Source organism: Bombina bombina, chromosome 1, assembly GCF_027579735.1.
Source record: "Bombina bombina isolate aBomBom1 chromosome 1, aBomBom1.pri, whole genome shotgun sequence".
Lineage (NCBI taxonomy): Eukaryota > Metazoa > Chordata > Amphibia > Anura > Bombinatoridae > Bombina > Bombina bombina.
Window position 1 is genome coordinate 393,679,353 of NC_069499.1, and position 19,803 is coordinate 393,699,155.

The window sequence follows — 19,803 nt, forward strand, 5'->3', positions numbered from 1 at the left end:
AAAATCAGCCAATATTATTTAAGCAGCTCTCATTCCTATTGGCTGATACCCCAATATAAAGGGGGTACCTTGCATTCAATCTTCAGTATGCCGTGGTCAATCACATGAAGAGGACCTCCACGTCAGACAGATAGAACTCTGCCTGGACCTCTGCCTCCATGCATCCATTGATCGCTCCGCTTCAGCTGGGATGAAGATAGAAGTCGACGGTCCCGTGATGGATATAGATGGAGCCGCCTGGATGAAGATGCTTCGCTGCTGGGATGAAGATCTTTTGCCGGACTTCAGCAACTGTGAGTACCGATTTTGGGGTTAGTGTTAAGTATTTTTTTTGTTTTTTTTGGGTGTTTTTTTTTTTAGATTAGGGCTTTTTTATTTTAATGGGCAGAAAAAGAGCTGAATGCCCTTTTAAGGGCAATATCCATAGAAATGTCCTTTTCAGGGCAATTAGGATTTTTTTAGTAAGATTTTCTTTTATTTTGGGGGGTGGGGGTTTGTAATGTTAGGGGGTGTTTGTAGTACATTTTTAGCAAAAGAACTGTTAACTTTAGGGCAATGCCCTACAAAAGGCCCTTTTAAGGGCCTTTGGTAGTTTATTATAGATTAGTTTTTTTTAAATTTTGGGGTGTTTTTTTATTATTTTAAAACGGGGTATTAGAATACGAATAATTTTTATTGTTTTGGATCTTTTTTTTTTTTGTAATGGCAGTTTTTTTATTTTTTGTAATTGTAGTTTTAATTTTTTAGTAATCTTAGGTTTTTAACTTTTAGTAATGTTAGGTTTTTTATTTTTAGGAAAAGTTTTTTTAGTTTAAGCTTAGGTTTTATTTTTATTTCACAGGTAAGTTTGTTTTTATTTTTTAATTAGTAGTTAGTTAATAATTGTAACTTTCATTTAGGTCTTTTTTAATTATGTTAACGTTAGGATGTGTTAGGTTTAGGGGTTAATATAGTTTAATTTAGGTTGTTGCGATGTGGGGGCGGCGTTTTAGGGGTTAATAGGTTTGTTTTGTGTTTTAGTTAGTATTGGCGATGTGGGTGTACGGTGGTTATGGGGTTAATAGGTTTAGTTAGTGTTGGGGAACTCCGGTTTAGGGCTTAATAGGTTTAGTTAGTGTTGGCGATGTCGGGGAACTGTGGTTTTACGGGTAAATAGGTTTAGTTAATGTTGGCGATGTTTGGGAATGGCGGTTTAGGGGTTAATAGGTTTATTTAGTGTTTTAGTTAGTTTTGACGATGTCTGGAACTGCGGGTTAGGGGTTAATAGGTTTAGTTAGTGTTGGGGAACTGCGGTTTAGGGGTTGATAGGTTTAATTAGTGTCGGCTATGTTGGGGGAACTACGGTTTAGGGGTTAATAGGTTTAGTTAGTGTCGACAATGTTGGGGAATGGCGGTTTAGGGGTTAATAGCTTTATTTAGTGATTTAGTTAGTGTCGGCGATGTTGGGGAACTGCGGTTTAGATTAGAACAATGAAAAATTTCAAATATGAATAAAGAATGGATCAAATAATTCGGAAACTGATTTATTAATTTTTGGAATTTTTCGGGATTTTAGTTATGGTGCCGATTCGGAAATTCAGATTCATTTGCATCTCCGAATCGGCCAAAACGAATTGCACATGTCTACATATCACCTCTAATCTACAAGTTCCTGCTAATACTTTGTATGTACCCAAGGATCTTTGCAAATAATTATTACAATGCGCTCATGGGCATAAGGATGTCTGGGCATCCTCTTGTTTGGTGGGCTACCTTGAAACAAGATATCATAGCCTTTGTTAAAGCCTGTTCTGTCTGTGGTAACATTAAGACACCTTATTCTTCTCTTTAAAACTTATTTCAACCATTACTAGTTTCTTGTACTACTTGGACCCAGTATTTGGTAGACTTAAAGGGTTACTCGATAGCGGAAGGTATTTGTTGCTGACCAGCTTGGACTTTGACCTTGATCTGCTTTAACCCTTGGTGCTGTGATGTTCTGCTTTCCTGTTGCTGACCCTGGCTTTGAATTTGATATTGAATTTGGATTATCCTGATCCTTTGTATCTCCTGTCCACCTGTTGTAACATTTTGCCTTGTAAAAACTGTTTGTTAGCTTTCATTCTCCATATCTGGGTCCCAGCGTTATTTCTGGTTGTGGGATTTCATACCTATAATTTCACCTTAAGCTGGTATAAGTAGACTACTGGTCAGGCAAATTGAGTGAATGGTGGGATCTCTCTGTAGACCTGATACCCTGTGGGCCAGATTACAAATGGGATTTTTTACAAATAAGGTTTTTTTGCTCATGTGCTAACGCACGTATTACAAGTTGAAAGTAAAACAGTTAGTGCGTGAGAGAAAGTTGCAATAACTGCTGGACTTTGGATATTGCAGCCATGTTAATCTCTTTTCTCATAGACTTCAGTGGAGCGTGCAGTTAAAAAAAAAAAAAAAAACCCCATAACACTGCTAATCCAACACTGCATTAGACCAACTGCCCTAAAGCCAAAGGTAGTTATGAATATTTTACATTCCAGTGTTCTTCCCATAGAAAAAAATGCTCTTTTTATTTTATATATATATATATATATATATATATATATATATATATATATATATATATATATATATATATATAAAAGCATCAAAAATTGGTAAAGCACTCCAGGTATCCCTTTTCTTATATCTCCATGCCCAGGGTGCTCAGAAATTGTGTAAATATTCATCAAAAGAAGACGGCACTCACTGGGTCTTTATCCAAGACATCCCTGGCTGGGGGAGGAGACACTTCCGGACGCTGTTGGCAGGTACATATATATATATATATATATATATATATATATATATATATATATACGTATATATATATATATATATATATACACAGACATATATAGAAATACCTATTTTAAAATACAAAAAACATTTTCTTCTAAGTGCAAATGTAAAATATTTATCTTAACACAGTGAAAGACATTAAAAATGAATAAAAATAATATTTCATGTTTAAAGGTATTTGATGGGAAAGAGCTAAAAGGTGAATATATATATATATATATATATATATATATATATATATGTATTTATTTGTTAATATGTGTAAATATATATGTATATATATATTTACACATATTAACAAATAAATACACATGTACTGTATGTGCTCATACGTATATACACACACATAAACGTATTTAGACATATAGTACACATTATAGCCCTTTCCAGTCAAATACATTGACATATACCATATCCCTTTTAACCCTAATATATATATATATATATATATATATATGTGAAATAGTTAAATATATTTATGTTGTGTTTGGTGCAACTTTTTTTTTAACCCTTACACTTTATGCTAGGTCTTTAGGCATGCTAATCCAATGAGAGAAAATTTTCTTTGCACTCAAGTGCAACAGTATACTTTCAACTTGTAATATGCGCGCCAGTTAGCACGGTCGCAATATAGAGTGTCACGTCCCACGCTAACAATAGCACATAATTTGTATCTAGTAGTAATAGCTGATGATAAACTTAAGGATATACTTACAACTTGATGTAGATTAACTACAGAAAAGGTCTGACTATAGGTAACAGGGTGCCACCCACATTCCTAAAAAATAAAGAAGTTCCCTCTTCGTGGTTACATTTTAAACAAATGTATAAATCTGGTTATACAGATTGTAGAGCATGTAAATAGGGTTCAGTTGTTAATACATTTGTATCTACTACTAACACAGGAGAAGAATTTCAAATTGATACTTGTGTCAATTGCACATCAATTTTTGTAATATATTTGATTACTTGAACACAGTGCCATCTTCAGTACATAGACAAAACTACAAGAGAGATTAGAAATATTCAACATTTATTAAATATTATAACTGTTAAAAAGAAATCTGATGTCACTTCACCCATAGCTTTGCATTTTATAACTGAACATAGTAGTGATGTAGGTACATTTTCCTGGAATATTACAACTTTTAAGCAAAAGAGAGATATAATGGATATTTCATTTGCAAACCAGAATTCCTAAGGGATTCAATTCTAGATAGGATTTGATTATTTTTTGCAAATGAAATCTAAATATGTGAGGTTATCATAATGTTAAAAAAAATTGATATCAATTGTTGAAATAAACTATGTGATAATATTATTTGTATATTATTATTAATTAGTTTTCTTTACATTTTGTTTCCATTTTTCATATAATTTTTCCTTCCCTCTTTTCCTGTAATCCATAGAAGCAACACATAGGTGATTATTACTCTATTTTAAAGCATGACATATGTATTACCTTAAGGGTTAATACAAGGCTAAGTAGTTTGGTTTTAATTAGTAAGGACTGTGTTTAAAAGGAAATTGAAGGGTGTGCATTTTAGTCTATGAGTACAGCTAGTAAGGCTTGCCTACAGCCTTTGATACATTGTTTTTATTTAGATACGTTTATATGATTGACTTCAATAAAGATTTTTTATTTTATTCACTCGGTGAGCTACTTCTATTTTTGTTTTTGTACATTTGGCTGTTTTTTGAAGAGCCAGATAATGATACCAGTGAAGCGGTCATGTGACTTTTACATCACCGACTGATGACAGGGGGCAGAAACAGCCTTTGTGGGCATATGTGCCTGTATTAATTCATGAGACGTTATTCCTGTGTGTCTCCATACCTTCAATGGGATGCTGAGGTGGTCATGTGACCGAGTGACTGGAGTCCGGCAGACAAAAGGAGGCTGCCAGCATTGATGAGTTAAAGGGACAGTTTACTCAAAAAATGTTTCCCCTTTAATTTGTTCCCAATGATCCACTTTACCTGCTGGAGTGTATTAAATTGTTTACAAGTATTTCCATTACCCTTATATTAGCATTTAAAATAGTTTATTTAGCCTGTAGTATCCCCACCCATTCTGAAAGTTTTTGGTCTTGATGCCAAGCTCTGTTAACTCAGCCAGTAGAAGAAATTACACTCCCAGTGGGTTAAAGAAGAGATAAGGTAATAAAATGTTAATTTTCCATTGTTCTCTATAAGTACTGGTGATTGGTTTATGGACAGATATAAGATAAAGAAGCAGGTATATGTACACAATGTGATAAAGTAATATGATCTGATTATACCTACAAGCTCAACCCATTGTATTAGGTTGTGGCTTCAAAACACAAAATCAGCTAATTCATATTCACAAATAAGCCTTAAAAAAGCAAATCTCATACATTTTATACGCTGCAGCTGGTAAAAACAAGTAATTGGAAACACATTAAGGGAAAAACTATTTTATAGTGTAGTGCCCCTTTAAAATGCATCAGAGGCAGGGCTGGCTCAACCATGGGACCAAGGCTAGAAGGTTGATAAACTAATCAGTAATGTAACTAGTGGGGGAGGTGTCATTGCATTCTAAGGCCCAGACAGTACAATATCTTGAGCTGACCCTCATAGAGATGAGATGGCTGATACTTGTGCTTGACAAATAACTAGATATGTGCACTGGAGCAAAAATGTGTTTTTGTCTGAAAGATTTGTTTCAGATTTTTAAAAAGATTTTTAAAAAGATTTTTAAAAAGATTTTTAAAAACTTTTTTACAGTTTTTTTTCCCAAAGGTTTATTTACAGAGCATGCATGGCTAAGTCTGAAGAAGAGAAGTGAATGACCAAAAAGCATTCATTTTATCAGTGGATTTACAAACAAAAACATTGTCATTAAGAAAAAAAAAAGAGAATTATTATCTAAAAGGAGTGGTTTATTACTCTAAATAATTCTTATACTATATGCATATCTGGAGTTGCTCTGAAACGCGGGAGTCATCAACCTGAATTCCCCCGCGTCCAACTTCTTATATTTTGAGCTAACAGAAACACATTTTTTCTGTTTTTATGAATGGATTGAATGCTGTTTATACATGATGTGATTCCACTATACAATTGTATGTTTATCTAGAAAATTGATGCTACTTGTTAAAGAGGATTAGGGTTTGCTTATTACCACTCACAAACTTCACCTGTCCTCATACAATCTGATTGGCCACCCTTACATTTAAATAAGTGCAGTGTCATGCATGATGAAACAGCTCTTAGCTGAGAAACGTGTTGCATGTGCTGGGGTATTTATTGCACAAAGTTTTTATACACTGGTTTGTTTTTAACTTATTTTTAATCTGTTTTTAAATAAATTGAGTTATTGGACAACCAGTGTGCACAAGTCTGTTATATTCAAGCCCATACACCTACCATTGAAGTGTGGCCCAAAGGATCCCTGGGACGGTTGCAATTTCTGGGGGGGGGGTGAGCTGATGCACCTTAAGATATCAGCCTGCGTCTAACAGTACATAAGGGTGCTCTTCCTAAATGTGAGTACCCTGTTTGCTAATTATGTTTCACATCTGAACTTGGACTACAGATACACACATGAGGCACCTCTCTTTTGTCCAATAGATGTCATCGTTATGATGATATATTGACAGAGTATTTTACTGCCCTCCATATTGTGCCAGTGAGGATTTAGTAGACTAATAGCAACATTTGGTGTTTAACTTTTGTGTATTAGTACATTTGTCTATCTTAACGGAGGCAGGAGATTAATCAGCAGCGATATATTAGTCAGATTATTATTTTTTTCACCCAGTAAAATATCAAAGGTGTTGCCCTGTTAGCACTGACAGAGGAGAAGCAAAATCATGGGTTCTGTTGTGTGTGGTGACAAAACTCATCATCAAGAACAATAAAAATTGTTGTTAGCATCAAGACCTAGCAGCACACATATGCACAGACACTCTATGGAGACCTGCTGTGTGAGATCAAATTTGGCCAGTAACTAGATACCCCAATTTTGGGTGAGACCTCACACACGCAAGGTGCATAATTGTATATGTTTTGCAATTAGGCCAGGATGAGGCAATAGGCATATTTTGTTGTATACTGCATAAAAACTTTTGACTGGGTTTAATTTTGCAGCTTGCATGAACGTGGGATGAGATAACTATTTACAGCCATAAAATGACACACATAGGTTGGCCTGGTGATGTCTCAGCAATGTCCTGGCTGGTAACAGGATTTGTTATCAGTATAATCCAAAGGGGAAGACAGCAGACTCTCCAGAGTGGGGCATGGAAAGAGACTAGCCAGGTCTCTACTGCACTGAAAGAGTTCAACTTTTCCAACCACTAATTTCTTTTAAAAAAACATTATTCTTTAGACAGGGTCCATAAGTGCAAAAAACACCACCAACAACGTTTCAAACCTGCAATAGGTTCTTAGTCTTAGACATGACTAAGAACCTATTGCAGGTTTGAAAGGTTTGAAACATTGTTGGTGGTGTTTTTTGTACTTATGGACCCTGTCTAAAGAATAAAGGTCTTTTAAAGAAATTGGTTGCTGGAAAAGCTGGTAACAGGATTTCCCAGCGTCAGACGTAAGTCAATACTGAGCTAGACATAAATGTGTCTTTTTTGCCGAAGGCAGGAGATTAGGTAAACAGCAGTGATATATCAGTCAGATACTTTTGTCACCCAGTTAAATATTAAGACTGGTACCAACTGTTTGCTAGGGAGGTAGCACCAACAGGGGAGGAGCAGCTGCAGCAGCAGTATGGGTTGGGTTATGTTCAGTTTGGTGATAAAACAATAATAAATGATGCCAAACTATCAGCCTAGTCTAGCAGCACATTTGGTGTGATCCTTGTCAGTAACTCTAACACTGATTACTTGGTTTCGGGTTTGCCCACTACACTGACCACGTTCAGCTTGGTCTAGTCAATCTTCATGTAGTTAGAAATGATTGTTATTTATGGGCTACTGGGAATACAGTTTTAGAAAAGCAACTAACTATCTAAGCCAGGGGTGTCAAACTTGCGGCCCACGGGCCTCATGCGGCCCTCAACCTAATTTTGTGCGGCCCACGCCACCTCCATGAAAAATATTAATTATAATATGCTTATTACTTAAAGAGCGAGTGCGCTTACTGTTAGGGATGCACATACATTAAAACATACGTTATTAAAAAGAAAAAGACAGATAAGCGCATAATGGTTTCTTTTAACACATGCAGTTCATTACTATGGTAGCACTGATTTCCCACATCATTTCTGTCCATTCCTTTCCATCATTTTCTCTTTAACTAAAATCACATACTTTATATATATTTCTATGTATTTATTTTATATTATGTACAACAGGTATGTCTATCACTATTATAAACAGTGGGTCGCAGGTAGAGCGTGTGTGTCACCTTCTTAAAAGCATTAGAGCACATTTCCTCAAGCCAGAGTAAGTTAATTAGGAGTTACAGAACACAATCTTTTGAAATGTATACAGTTATAGCAAATGCCACTGCACTGTATAGCAATGACAAGATATGTAGGTAGTGTGCGGCCCACGTGAGTTGTACTTGTATGGAAAATGGCCTGCGACTAAAATGAGTTTGACACCCCTGATCTAAGCCCTAAAACAAGACAGGTGACAAAGAAAATAAAAATGACTGTGAGGCCTAGCATATAATGGCACAGTGTTGGTCTCAGACCATATAACAACTGTGTGAATTTGTAAGAAAAAATAAAATAAATTATATAAATAAACAAATAATTTTTAACAAGGAATGAACATAAAGGGGAATATTTATCATAGTGCGTACGCTGTCGGCATTTATCATTGCACCAGCAGTTCTTGTGAACTGCTGGTGCAATGCCACCCCCTGCAGATGGGGGTGTTAACCCATTCGTATTCGTTTGGGTTGATTTCTGTCCGCGGCCTTAGAGCAGGCGGACAAGTTACCTAATCTGCCGCCCCCTTTATCGCTGCCACCTATCTTAAAGTTATTAACCCCTATCCTGCCCCCCTATACCGCCGACACCTATATTAAAGTTATTAACCCCTATCCTGCCCCCCTACACCGCCGCCACTATATTAAACTTATTAACCCCTAAACCTAAGTCTAACCCTAACCCTAACACCCCCTAGCTTAAATAGTATTTAAATAACTCTAAATAAAAATTAATATTATTAACTAAATTATTCCTATTTAAAAATACTTACCTATAAAATAAACCCTAATATAGCTACAATATAACTAATAGTAACATTGTAGCTATTTTAGGATTTAATTTTATTTTACAGGCAACTTTCTATTTATTTTAACTAGGTACAATAGTTATTAAATAGTTATTAACTATTTAATAACTACCTAGCTAAAATACTTAGAAAATTACCTGTAAAATAAATCCTAACCTAAGTTACAATTAAACCTAACACTACACTGTCATTAAATTAATTAAATAAATTAACTACAATTACCTAAAATTCAATTAAATAAACTAAACTATAGTACAAAAAAAACAAACACTAAATTATAGAAAATAAAAAAGAATTACAAGAAGTTTAAACTAATTACAACTAATCTAAGCCCCCTAATAAAATAATAAAGCCCCCCAAAATGAAAAAATGCCCTACCCTATTCTAAATTACAAAGTAATCAGCTCTTTTACCAGCCCATAAAAGGGCTTTTTGCGGAGCATTGCCCCAAAGTAATCAGCTCTTTTACCTGTAAAAAAAAATACAACCCCCCCAACATTAAAACCCACCACCCACATATCCCTACTCTAACCCACCCAAACCCCCCTTAAATAAACCTAACACTAACCCCTGAAGATCTCCCTACCTTGAGTCGTCTTCACCCATCCAAGCCGAATTCTTCATCCAAGCGGGGCAAGAAGAGGTCCTCCATCTGGTAGAAGTCTTCATCCAAGCGGGGCAAGAAGAGGTCCTCCATCCAGTAGAAGTCTTCATCCAAGCGGTGTCTTCTATCTTCATCCAACCGCGGCTCCATCTTGCAGACCTCCGACGCGGAACATCCTTCTGGCCCGACAACTACCCGACGAATGAAGGTTCCTTTAAGGGACGTCATCCAAGATGGCGTCCCTCGAATTCCGATTTGCTGATAGGATTCTATCTCATGACCTCGCATTCTATTGGCTGTTCCGATCAGTCGTCGGGCCAGAAGGATGTTCCGCGTCGGAGGTCTGCAAGATGGAGCCGCGGTTGGATGAAGATAGAAGACACCGCTTGGATGAAGACTTCTACCGGATGGAGGACCTCTTCTTGCCCCGCTTGGATGAAGACTTCTACCGGATGGAGGACCTCTTCTTGCCCCGCTTGGATGAAGACTTCTACTGGATGGAGGACCTCTTCTTGCCCTGCTTAGATGAAGACTTCTACCGGATGGAGGACCTCTTCTTGCTCTGCTTGGATGAAGAATTTGGCTCGGCTGGGTGAAGATGACTCAAGGTAGGGAGATCTTCAGGGGGTTAGTGTTAGGTTTATTTAAGGGGGTTTGGGTGGGTTAGAGTAGGGGTATGTGGGTGGTGGGTTTTAATGTTGGGGGGTTGTATTTTTTTTACAGGTAAAAGAGCTGATTACTTTGGGCAATGCCCCGCAAAAAGCCCTTTTAAGGGCTGGTAAAAGAGCTGATTACTTTGTAATTTAGAATAGGGTAGGGCATTTTTTCATTTTGGCGGGCTTTATTATTTTATTAGGGGGCTTAGATTAGGTGTAATTAGTTTAAACTTCTTGTAATTCTTTTTTATTTTCTGTAATTTAGTGTTTGTTTTTTTTGCACTATAGTTTAGTTAATTTAATTGAATTTAATTTTAGGTAATTGTAGTTAATTTATTTAATTAATTTAATGACAGTGTAGTGTTAGGTTTAATTGTAACTTAGGTTAGGATTTATTTTACAGGTAATTTAGTAAGTATTTTAACTAGGTAGTTATTAAATAGTTAATAACTATTTAATAACTATTGTACCTAGTTAAAATAAATACAAAGTTGCCTGTAAAATAAAATTAAATCCTAAAATAGCTACAATGTTACTATTAGTTATATTGTAGCTATATTAGGGTTTATTTTATAGGTAAGTATTTATTTTTAAATAGGAATAATTTAGTTAATAATATTAATTTTTATTTAGATTTATTTAAATAATACTTAAGTTAGGGGGGTGTTAGGGTTAGACTTAGGTTTAGGGATTAATAAGTTTTATATAGGTGGCGGCGGTATAGGGGGCAGGATAGGGGTTAATAAGTTTAATATAGGTGGCGGCGAGGTCCGGGAGCTGCAGTTTAGGGGTTAAACAATTTATTTTGTTGCGGCGGGGTCCGGGATCCGCAGGATAGGGGTTAATAACTTGAATATAGGTGGTGGCGGGGTCCGGGAGCGGCGGTTTAGGGGTTAATATATTTATTATAGTTGCGGCGGGGTCAGAGGGCGGCGGTTTAGGGGTTAATATATTTATTATAGTTGTGGCGGGGTCCAGGAGCGGCGGTTTAGGGGGTAATAACTTTATTTAGGTGCAGGGGGCTCCGGGAGCGGCGGTTTAGGGGGTCAAACAGTATAGTTTAGTGTGGGTGCTTAGTGACAGGCTAGCAAGAAAGCTGCGAAGAAGCCGATGAGCAGCGAGATCGATGACTGTTAGTTAACAACAGTCCGCTGCTCATCGCTTCATACTTGGTGTGCGGCTTCTTGACAGCTTTCTTGATAATTTTGGCGAACGTATTCAGGTCTGCGGCAGCGATGGTAGGCGAGCTTAGGCGAGCGTATTGGGCCGTCGAATGCAGGAAAGTAGACAGCTTCATACATAGAGGCCAATGTGTGTCAGGTTAGCACGACCTCAGAGCTCTGGTTAACTGTTTTGCAAAACAAAACAGTAGATGAAAACATGAAAAAGCATTTATGCAATATTCATATTTAATAAAGGTTTTAACTATGTATTTATTGTAAATATTTCACATTCCAACTTTCTGCACATAGCAAGTTTTTATAAATAGATATTCCTATATATATCTGTATAAATCTATACCTATATATAATCATGTATACATATAGGTATAAATATATACTGTACAAAAAATACCATAAGATATATACAGTATATATATATATATATATATATATATATATATATATATATGAATTAAAAAAAACATACTCTTCTATGTGAGGAACATTGTAATGTGAAATATTGATATTTTCATGTCGGGTTAGCGCACTTGAGAATATGCGATTGTGTTTGCGCTCAAATAGGGTGTTAGATTTTTTTTCCACTTTTTTGCTCCATTGACTTCTAATGGGGAATAGGTTATTGTGCGCACAATATTCTAAGTTTGGCTTTTAAAGCGCTTTGGGTTAGCGCTCGAGCGAAGTTTACTTTCAACTTGTAATACGAGCGCAACCTGATACATGCAAGAAGCTTACTTCTAGCGCAATTGTAATCTGGCCCACAATATGCCCTGGTTCAGAAATGCATAAAACAAAAAGATATAGACAATTCTTCTTTTCTTTTAAGGTTTTGCAGCCACATCCATGTTAAATATGTAGTTGTGTAAATGTTTAAAATCTCCTTCTCCTCATAGTATCTTGCAGACTTTTTTAAATGTAAGTATTAGCAGCAAGCCATAAACACATATAAAATGTAATGATTATGTTTTACAGCTTGCTATATTATCAGTGTGTCCCGTACATAGAATGACAGGGGACAAACAGATGAATGATAGTTTAGGCATGGCCAAACAACAATAACAGGAGGATATAACCACAGAGAATGACCATACAGAAATTGAATTTTTAAGAAAAAATGTAGGATTCAATATGGTACAATTGGATAGTGGGTTGCAGTCATGCACATTGCGCAAGAGAAGAGACAGTTCCTTTCTTTTAAGAAATTGCATCCACAGCTGTTAGATAGCGTGTGAATGTTCATAAAAATAAAAGTAACTATTTATTCCAAAAATTTCCACAATAACTTCAGATTTTTTTTTTTATGTTCAGCTTGAATCATATACTACTTTTTGAACTCTGAACAGTAGTGCAAAGTAGGTGCAATGGGTGGCTTAGAGTAATGTCTCAGCATTTTCCTGGCTAGTAAAAGGATACCCCAGTATACTAGACTCAACTGCCGAACATACCACAAATCTACCTCCTATGCTGACACAGGTGAAAACATTAAGAATAGTGGACACAAGCAGTATAATAACTTAGTGACATTTGTATTATAATATTGTGGTATCAGTCCTGTATTCAATCTGCCTGGCAATGTAATACACAATATCCCAGCTTGGGCAGATTGAATTTCAAAGTCATCTGCTCAACAAGGTGTTCTGCTGATGGTTGTGGATATTGAAAATTCTCATACTTTGGACATTGCTTGGTGGACATGAAAGCAGCTCCTGGGCAACTATAGACAGGGCTAGCAAGACAGTCTTCTTATCCCAGTATAGTAACGGATCAAAAGTAGGAGGCAATGGAGGTTCAAATAGGTAGGCTTTCACCATCTCAAAAAAGCTACTCATGCTTATAGGGACATGGGTGATCCTTAACAATGCCCCAAGGGCCTTGGCCAAAAATGCTACTGTCCCTGTTGTGTCTCACTCCATCTGTGAGTATGAGCAACAGAAGATGAAGAGGAAGAAAGTTGTGAAGTAGTGCTGCGACAGCAAGCAGCTTCCTTATGCTCCTGCTCTTCTCCCTGTCTCAACCTACCCCTTTTTATTTGAAGCTTCCTTTTCTCAAGCTTCTCCCTCCAAAGACTTTTAATATGGTTAGTTAGCATGCCCTTCACATTTAGGTCTCACAGGGTAGCCATCATGTATTGTGGGCTGTTACCAAGCTATTCATGCAAGCAAGTTTTCAGCTCCTCCTTCAGCTTCTTCACTAAAGAGGCCACCTCAGCATTGAGCCTTTCACAGAATAGAGCCTCACAACATCAATAAATCTGTCAACTTTGTTGATCAGGCAATTAAAGAATAGTACCACCAAGCTTGCAGTAGCTTGACTTAGGTTTTTAGTGACTACTCTGAATGGCTTGAGGACTGTAAGGACCTGCTTGATTGTCATCCATTCCTCTTTACCCAGAGGGCATGTTACCCCAATGTTCTGTTCTAAAGACATGGAGTGTAGTTCTCTCTGCTGTTCCAGGATCCGCTACAGAATCTCCAAAGTGGAATTCCACCATGTTGCCACATCTTGGCAAAAATGGTGCTGGGGCAGACCTGCCTTCTCTTCTTCCTCCATCAGCATCTGGCTAGCCTTCACACTGCGGTGGAAGTGCCCAGCAATCGTACAACACGCTTTATGATGTCGACTAGCCAGCTATGACCCTCGGTTGGGTGAGAGGCTGTCACAGCAAGATGTAGGATGTGCACTGCACAGTGCACAACAAAAAATCCACAATCTCTAAGGGCTTTGATCATGTTAGCTGCTCCATCTGTCACTGTGAAGCCTATAATAACATAGCTCCCGGCCTGCTCTCCAACCCATTGTACCAGCATTTTTTGCAGGGCTTACAATATATGTGCTATGGTGTGCTGTTGACTCATAACCACTGTGTGGAGAAAGAATGATAGCCCAGTTCCTGTTGACTTAATCCTCCACAGTCAGCCCTCTTCTCTAAAGAATTGCCACCACCAATGCTGATTCACACCGCAGAGGTGTTGGGTTTCCACCAGTGTGCTTTCAAGGATATAAATAAATGTCCTTTGTATTTTAAAATGCGGTATCTGGTTAGTGTGCACACAATAAGTGTATGTTTTTTTTAAACAGTGTGCTCAATTAAAGTCTATGGGGAGAATTTAGAGCCTGAACGATACCAGAAGTCCTAAAGATAGCTTGCATCGTTTTTTGTTTGCACGCTAGCTTTTTACTTTCAGCTTGCAATATGCTAACCCAGCCAAGTTAAAATGTTACCTTGAGTCTAGTTAGCTCATGAGAAAGAAATTCCAATAGCCCTATCTTGTTTTAGAGAGTCAGACTACAGACAAACTGAAGTGCACAACCAAATAGTTGAAGGAACAGTAAAGTCATAATTAATTTAGACAGAGCATACAATTTTAAACAACTTTCCAATTTACTTCTATTATTTAATTTGCTTTCTTCTCTTGTTATCCTTTGTGGAAATGTTTATCTAGGTAAGTTCAGGAGCAGCAAAGAACTTAGGTTCTAGGTGCTGATTGGTGGCTGCATATATATACCGATTGTCATTGTCTCACCCATGTGTTCAGTTAGAAACCAGCAGTGCATTGCTGCTCCTTCAACAAATGATACCAAGAAAACAAAGCAAATTTGATATTAGAAGTAAACTGGAAAGTTGTTTAAAATTGTATGTTCTACCTAAATCATGAAAGAAAAATTTTGGGTTTCATGTTCCTTTAAGTATTTTTTAAAATATCTGCACTACAGAAAAGTAAATTAAATCTAAGATTGTAAACCTAAGTACTATAACTAGTAGTCTATCTCTACTTCAGTGGCGTGTTTAGGTTTTGTGCTGCCCTAGGCACTCAAAATTCTGCTGCCCCTTACACACACCCCCACCGTGCAGGATTTAGACCCTTTTTGGCAATGCTATTTTTTTTTTGTCAGGGTGTAACGTGACTTTTTTTTTATTACATTTTTTTAAATGTTTGGGGGGGGGGAATCAACTTTTTTTTTTAGCTATTACTCTTTTACATGGATGACAGAATATTTTGGAGGAAAGTGTCCCTTTACCCTTTATTTGGAGAAATGAGCAACAGAAAAAAGTAAATGAAAGCATAGGGTGGTAAAGCATTAGAGTGATTTATTCTTCTGCTCTACTGGAAAAAAACTGTTGTAGTCATGCTTGAATTTTTAAACATACAACAGCAAATAAAAATGAATGTAGAAAAGCCCTCTACTTTTACTTGTTTAAAGGGACAGTCTACACCAAAATCTTTCTTATTTAAAAAGATAGATAATCCCTTTATTACCCATTCCCCATTTTTGCATAACCAACACAGTTATATTAATATAGTTTTTACCTCTGTGATTACCTTGTATCTAAGCTTCTGCAGACAGCCTCCTTATCTAAGTGCTTTTGACAGACATGCAGTGTAGTCAATCAGTGAAGACTCCTAAATAACTTCACGGGAGTGAGCACAATGTTATCTATATAACACTGTCTAACTGTGAAAAACTTTCAAAATGCTCTGAGCTAAGAGGTGGTTTTCAACGGTTTAGAAATCAGTTTCAGCCTAGCTAGGTTTAGCTTTTCAAAAATACCACCAAGGGAACAAAGCAAATTTGATGATAAAAGTAAATTGGAAAATTGTTTAAAATTGCATGCCCTATCTGAATCATGAAAATTTAGTTTTGACTTTACTGTCCATTTAAGCTAGTAAGATGTAAGGATGGGCAAATGTTTCTAAAAATTCGAAATTTAAAACTAATTTTGATACATTCGTTCGTTCGAATCGAATTTTGAATGTTTATATAACATTCTATTTTCAAATTTTCATTTTTTAATTTTTCAATAAAATTCGAAAATATTCGTTTGAATAATAGAATGTTTAGCTATGTATTCATTCAATTTCGAAATGTAATATTCGAATTTGAATGTGACATTCGAATTCGAATGTCACATTCGAATTTGAAATAGTATTTCTAGTCTAATACTGTGTTTTATAAATGTAATATTCGAATTGACATTCGAAAACTGTAAATAACATTCGAAAATCGAATTTTTAAGAATATTCGTTCTTATCAACATTCTATTATGTAAATCGAATCTCTACAATAACATTCGTTCTAACATTCAAATTCGGATATTAACACATTCGCCCATCCCTAGTAAGATGTTAAGCCTTAAAGGCCTGGGCAGTGGGGAAGTTTCTGCGATTTTTTGCAAATTAAGGTAAATGCACTGTGTTTTTTAAAAAGTATCCTACATATCACTAGTGTAATGTTCAACATCCCCTAGTTGCCTTATTCATCTATATATCTATGCATTTTTAAAAATATATTATATAATGCTAATATAATATTCTGATGTTAGGAATGCTCCACAGATTTGTTGCACATAACCTTTACAGTGGGGCAGAGTAGGGGTGAGGTGGTGTAGGAAACAGGCACCTTTGCTGTGGGAAGTCAGCGCTGGCTGAGGTACAGTCCATGGTGCAGCTTACTTCAATCTCCTCATAGAAATCTGACTCAGTGTCAGAGCTTCTGTATTTTTCTTTGGCTGCGTGTCATGAGTGGGGTGGTGGAGAGCACAGGAGCGCTGCTGACTTCTTGTTTGGTGTGCTCCCTGGTAACACGTCCCCCTCCTTCCAGCATGCTGCTTCCAGGTAAGTGCTCTGCATGACCCCAGGTAGGAACTGCAGCTACAGGTCCTACTTGAGGGAGAGAGCACTTGAGCGTGGCATTTCCATACAGAGCTAGTTGCGGAGTTACAGTATATGGTCCACTGTAAACTCCAAACATGTGACACTGTTCTCCGCTGTTGCCTCCCTGGGTAGGAACTGCAGCAGCAGGTCCTATCTTTTAGGGAGGGAGCAGCGTTAGGTGGACTTGGAACATGTGGGGGTGTAAGGTTGTAAATGTAGCTGGACAAGAAACCAGAATGTTATTCTGTAACAACTGGTAAAAACTGTGCCAGCAAGTTAATAAGACATAATGGATAGCAGACAAGATATAGTTAATATCACAATCTGTGCCTTTAGAAATCTCATGCAACTAGTAACAGGAGTTGATAGGTTAACAGTCACAGGTAATGAATTTCACTTGGTCAATAAAGAGAGTTCATAAGTGATTACTGAGTCAGTGGATTAATATGCAGCTTAAGCAAACAGAGGTTATAACAGCTTGTTATGCCTGTAAAAGGTGGAGGATATGGCATAAATAGTTAATGAATGTTTGTACCTTAGTTGCAGATGAAGAAAGGACTGGATCCAGTTTTCAGAGCAGTGAACAATGTTTTAGATAACAATCTACTTACAACTTGGTAGGAGAGATTGCTGGGAGGAACAGATGAGAGCTTTGCAGACAGTGTGCAGCAGGTGAGCAAAAATGAGGAAGTGATCCTTGCGGCCGGGACTTGATGCAGTGTAGGAATCCAAAAGGAAAAAGATCCAGTATGCTGAGCTGCTTGAAGCAGGGAAGCAGGTTCCAAAGTAAGAATCCTTCACAGTTGAAAAAGTAGCAAGGTAACACAACAGTAAATAACTATAGAGATTGCTTAAATAAAATAAGCACTTGCATTAGAGGTCAGACTTGAAAGTGGCTGCTGTGGACAAGTTGAACACAACAGGCTAATCACAAAATAATCAAGCAATGATGTGAAGAAAGGGGAGTGGTTTTATAGGCAGGAGGAATTGAGTGGAATGTCTTAAAGGGACATTACATATCCCCCCACTCAGGACATCCTCTCCGAGGATGCAGTAGAAGGTTTATCAGGATAACGGAGATGGAAAGCCCTAAGCAGCTGAGGAGCATTAACACGGGAGCGAGGTACCCAAGAATCTTCCTCAGGACCGTAACCCTTCCAACGGAGGAGGTACTCCAAACGTCCACGAGAGATTCTGGAGTCCAAGATGGTTTCAAGCTCAAACTCTTCCTGACCATCCAACTGAATGGGCGGTGGAGGTGCCTGGGGACACGAACGTGATGCGCTCGAGATATAGGGCTTCGGAAGCGAAACATGAAATGTGGGGTGAATTCTGAAATGTCTCGGTAAGTCCAAGGTAACAGACGTCGGACTTAGAATTCGAACAATGGGGAATGGACCAATGTATTGACTGCCCAGCTTCTTGGAGGGCACTGCCGGTTTCAGGTATTTGGTGGAAAGCCAGACTCGATCTCCCAGTTTGTAATCAGGACACGGCCTGTGTCTCAAATCATAATAAAGTTTTTGCCCAGCTTTAGCAGTGTTTAAATGTTCTTTTAGTAAAGTCAAAGTGTTTTGTAAATTGGTTAAGTATGTTGAAGCTGAAGGGGATGCCCTTCTATCTGGTGATAGTAGAATGGATTGAGGATGGTAGCCATAAGTAGCATAAAAAGGTGTTACCCTAGTGGAGGATGAAATTGAGTTGTTGTAGGAATACTCTGCCAAGGGAAGGAGAGAGATCCAATCGTCCTGTAGGTGAGTGATATAACAACGTAAATATTGCTCAAGTAAGCCATTCACTCTTTCTGTGAGACCATTTGCCTGCGGATGGTAAGATGAGGTTAGTCTTGGTTGAATACGTAAACTGGTACAAAGAGTTTTCCAAAAATGAGAGGTGAACTGAGTACCGCGATCGGTAATGATGGACCGTCGTATGCCATGTAAGCGCACAATGTTGTTAATGAAAGCTTGTGCGGTCTCTGTTGCGATGGGAACAAAATGGGCCAACTTGGTCAAATGATCGACCACGACCATAATGGTATTATGGTTTTGAGATAGAGGTAGTTCCACTATGAAATCCATAGAAATCAGTGACCATGGAATTTCTGGTATAGGTAAGGGATTAAGATATCCAATGGGTTTCTTTCTTTCAACTTTATTTCTGGCACAAACATCACAGGAATTGACATAATCCTGTACAGAATCTGATATTTTGGGCCACCAGAAATCCCTGCAAAGTAGTTCTTTGGTTTTATGTATACCTGGATGGCCTGATAATGGGTTGTCATGGTAGTAGTTTAGGATAAAATTCCGTAATTGTTTTGGAATGTATAACTTTTTATGATAAGTGTAAAGTCCAGTATTTTCTTTTATTAGATGGCTATCATTAGGTAGGTCATCTGTTTGGAGTGCTCTGATAATGTCATTCTCAAATGTTGTTAACTGACCTATTATCTTATGTGGGGGTATTAAATACATATTTTGATCTGGCCTTAAGCTTTGTTCATGGATGCGGGACAATGCGTCTGCTTTTGTGTTTAAACGTCCAGGTCTATAAGTAATCAGGAAGTTAAACCTGTCCAAAAATAAACTCCATCGCACTTGACGGGAGGAGAGAGTTTTACTTTGGCATAAATATTGTAGGTTTTTATGGTCTGTATATATT

General features: G+C 37.3%; 1 protein-coding gene across 1 annotated transcript in view; it reads right to left on the reverse strand.

The window, feature by feature from the left end:
* The window catches only part of MMADHC (metabolism of cobalamin associated D), a 264,019-nt gene extending 246,263 nt beyond the window's left edge, over positions 1-17,756 (reverse strand). The window contains exon 1 of the mRNA XM_053698297.1: positions 17,675-17,756. The gene's annotated coding sequence lies outside the window, so the exon portion shown is untranslated. The remainder of the gene's footprint in view (positions 1-17,674) is intronic.
* Positions 17,757-19,803: the final 2,047 nt, after the last annotated feature.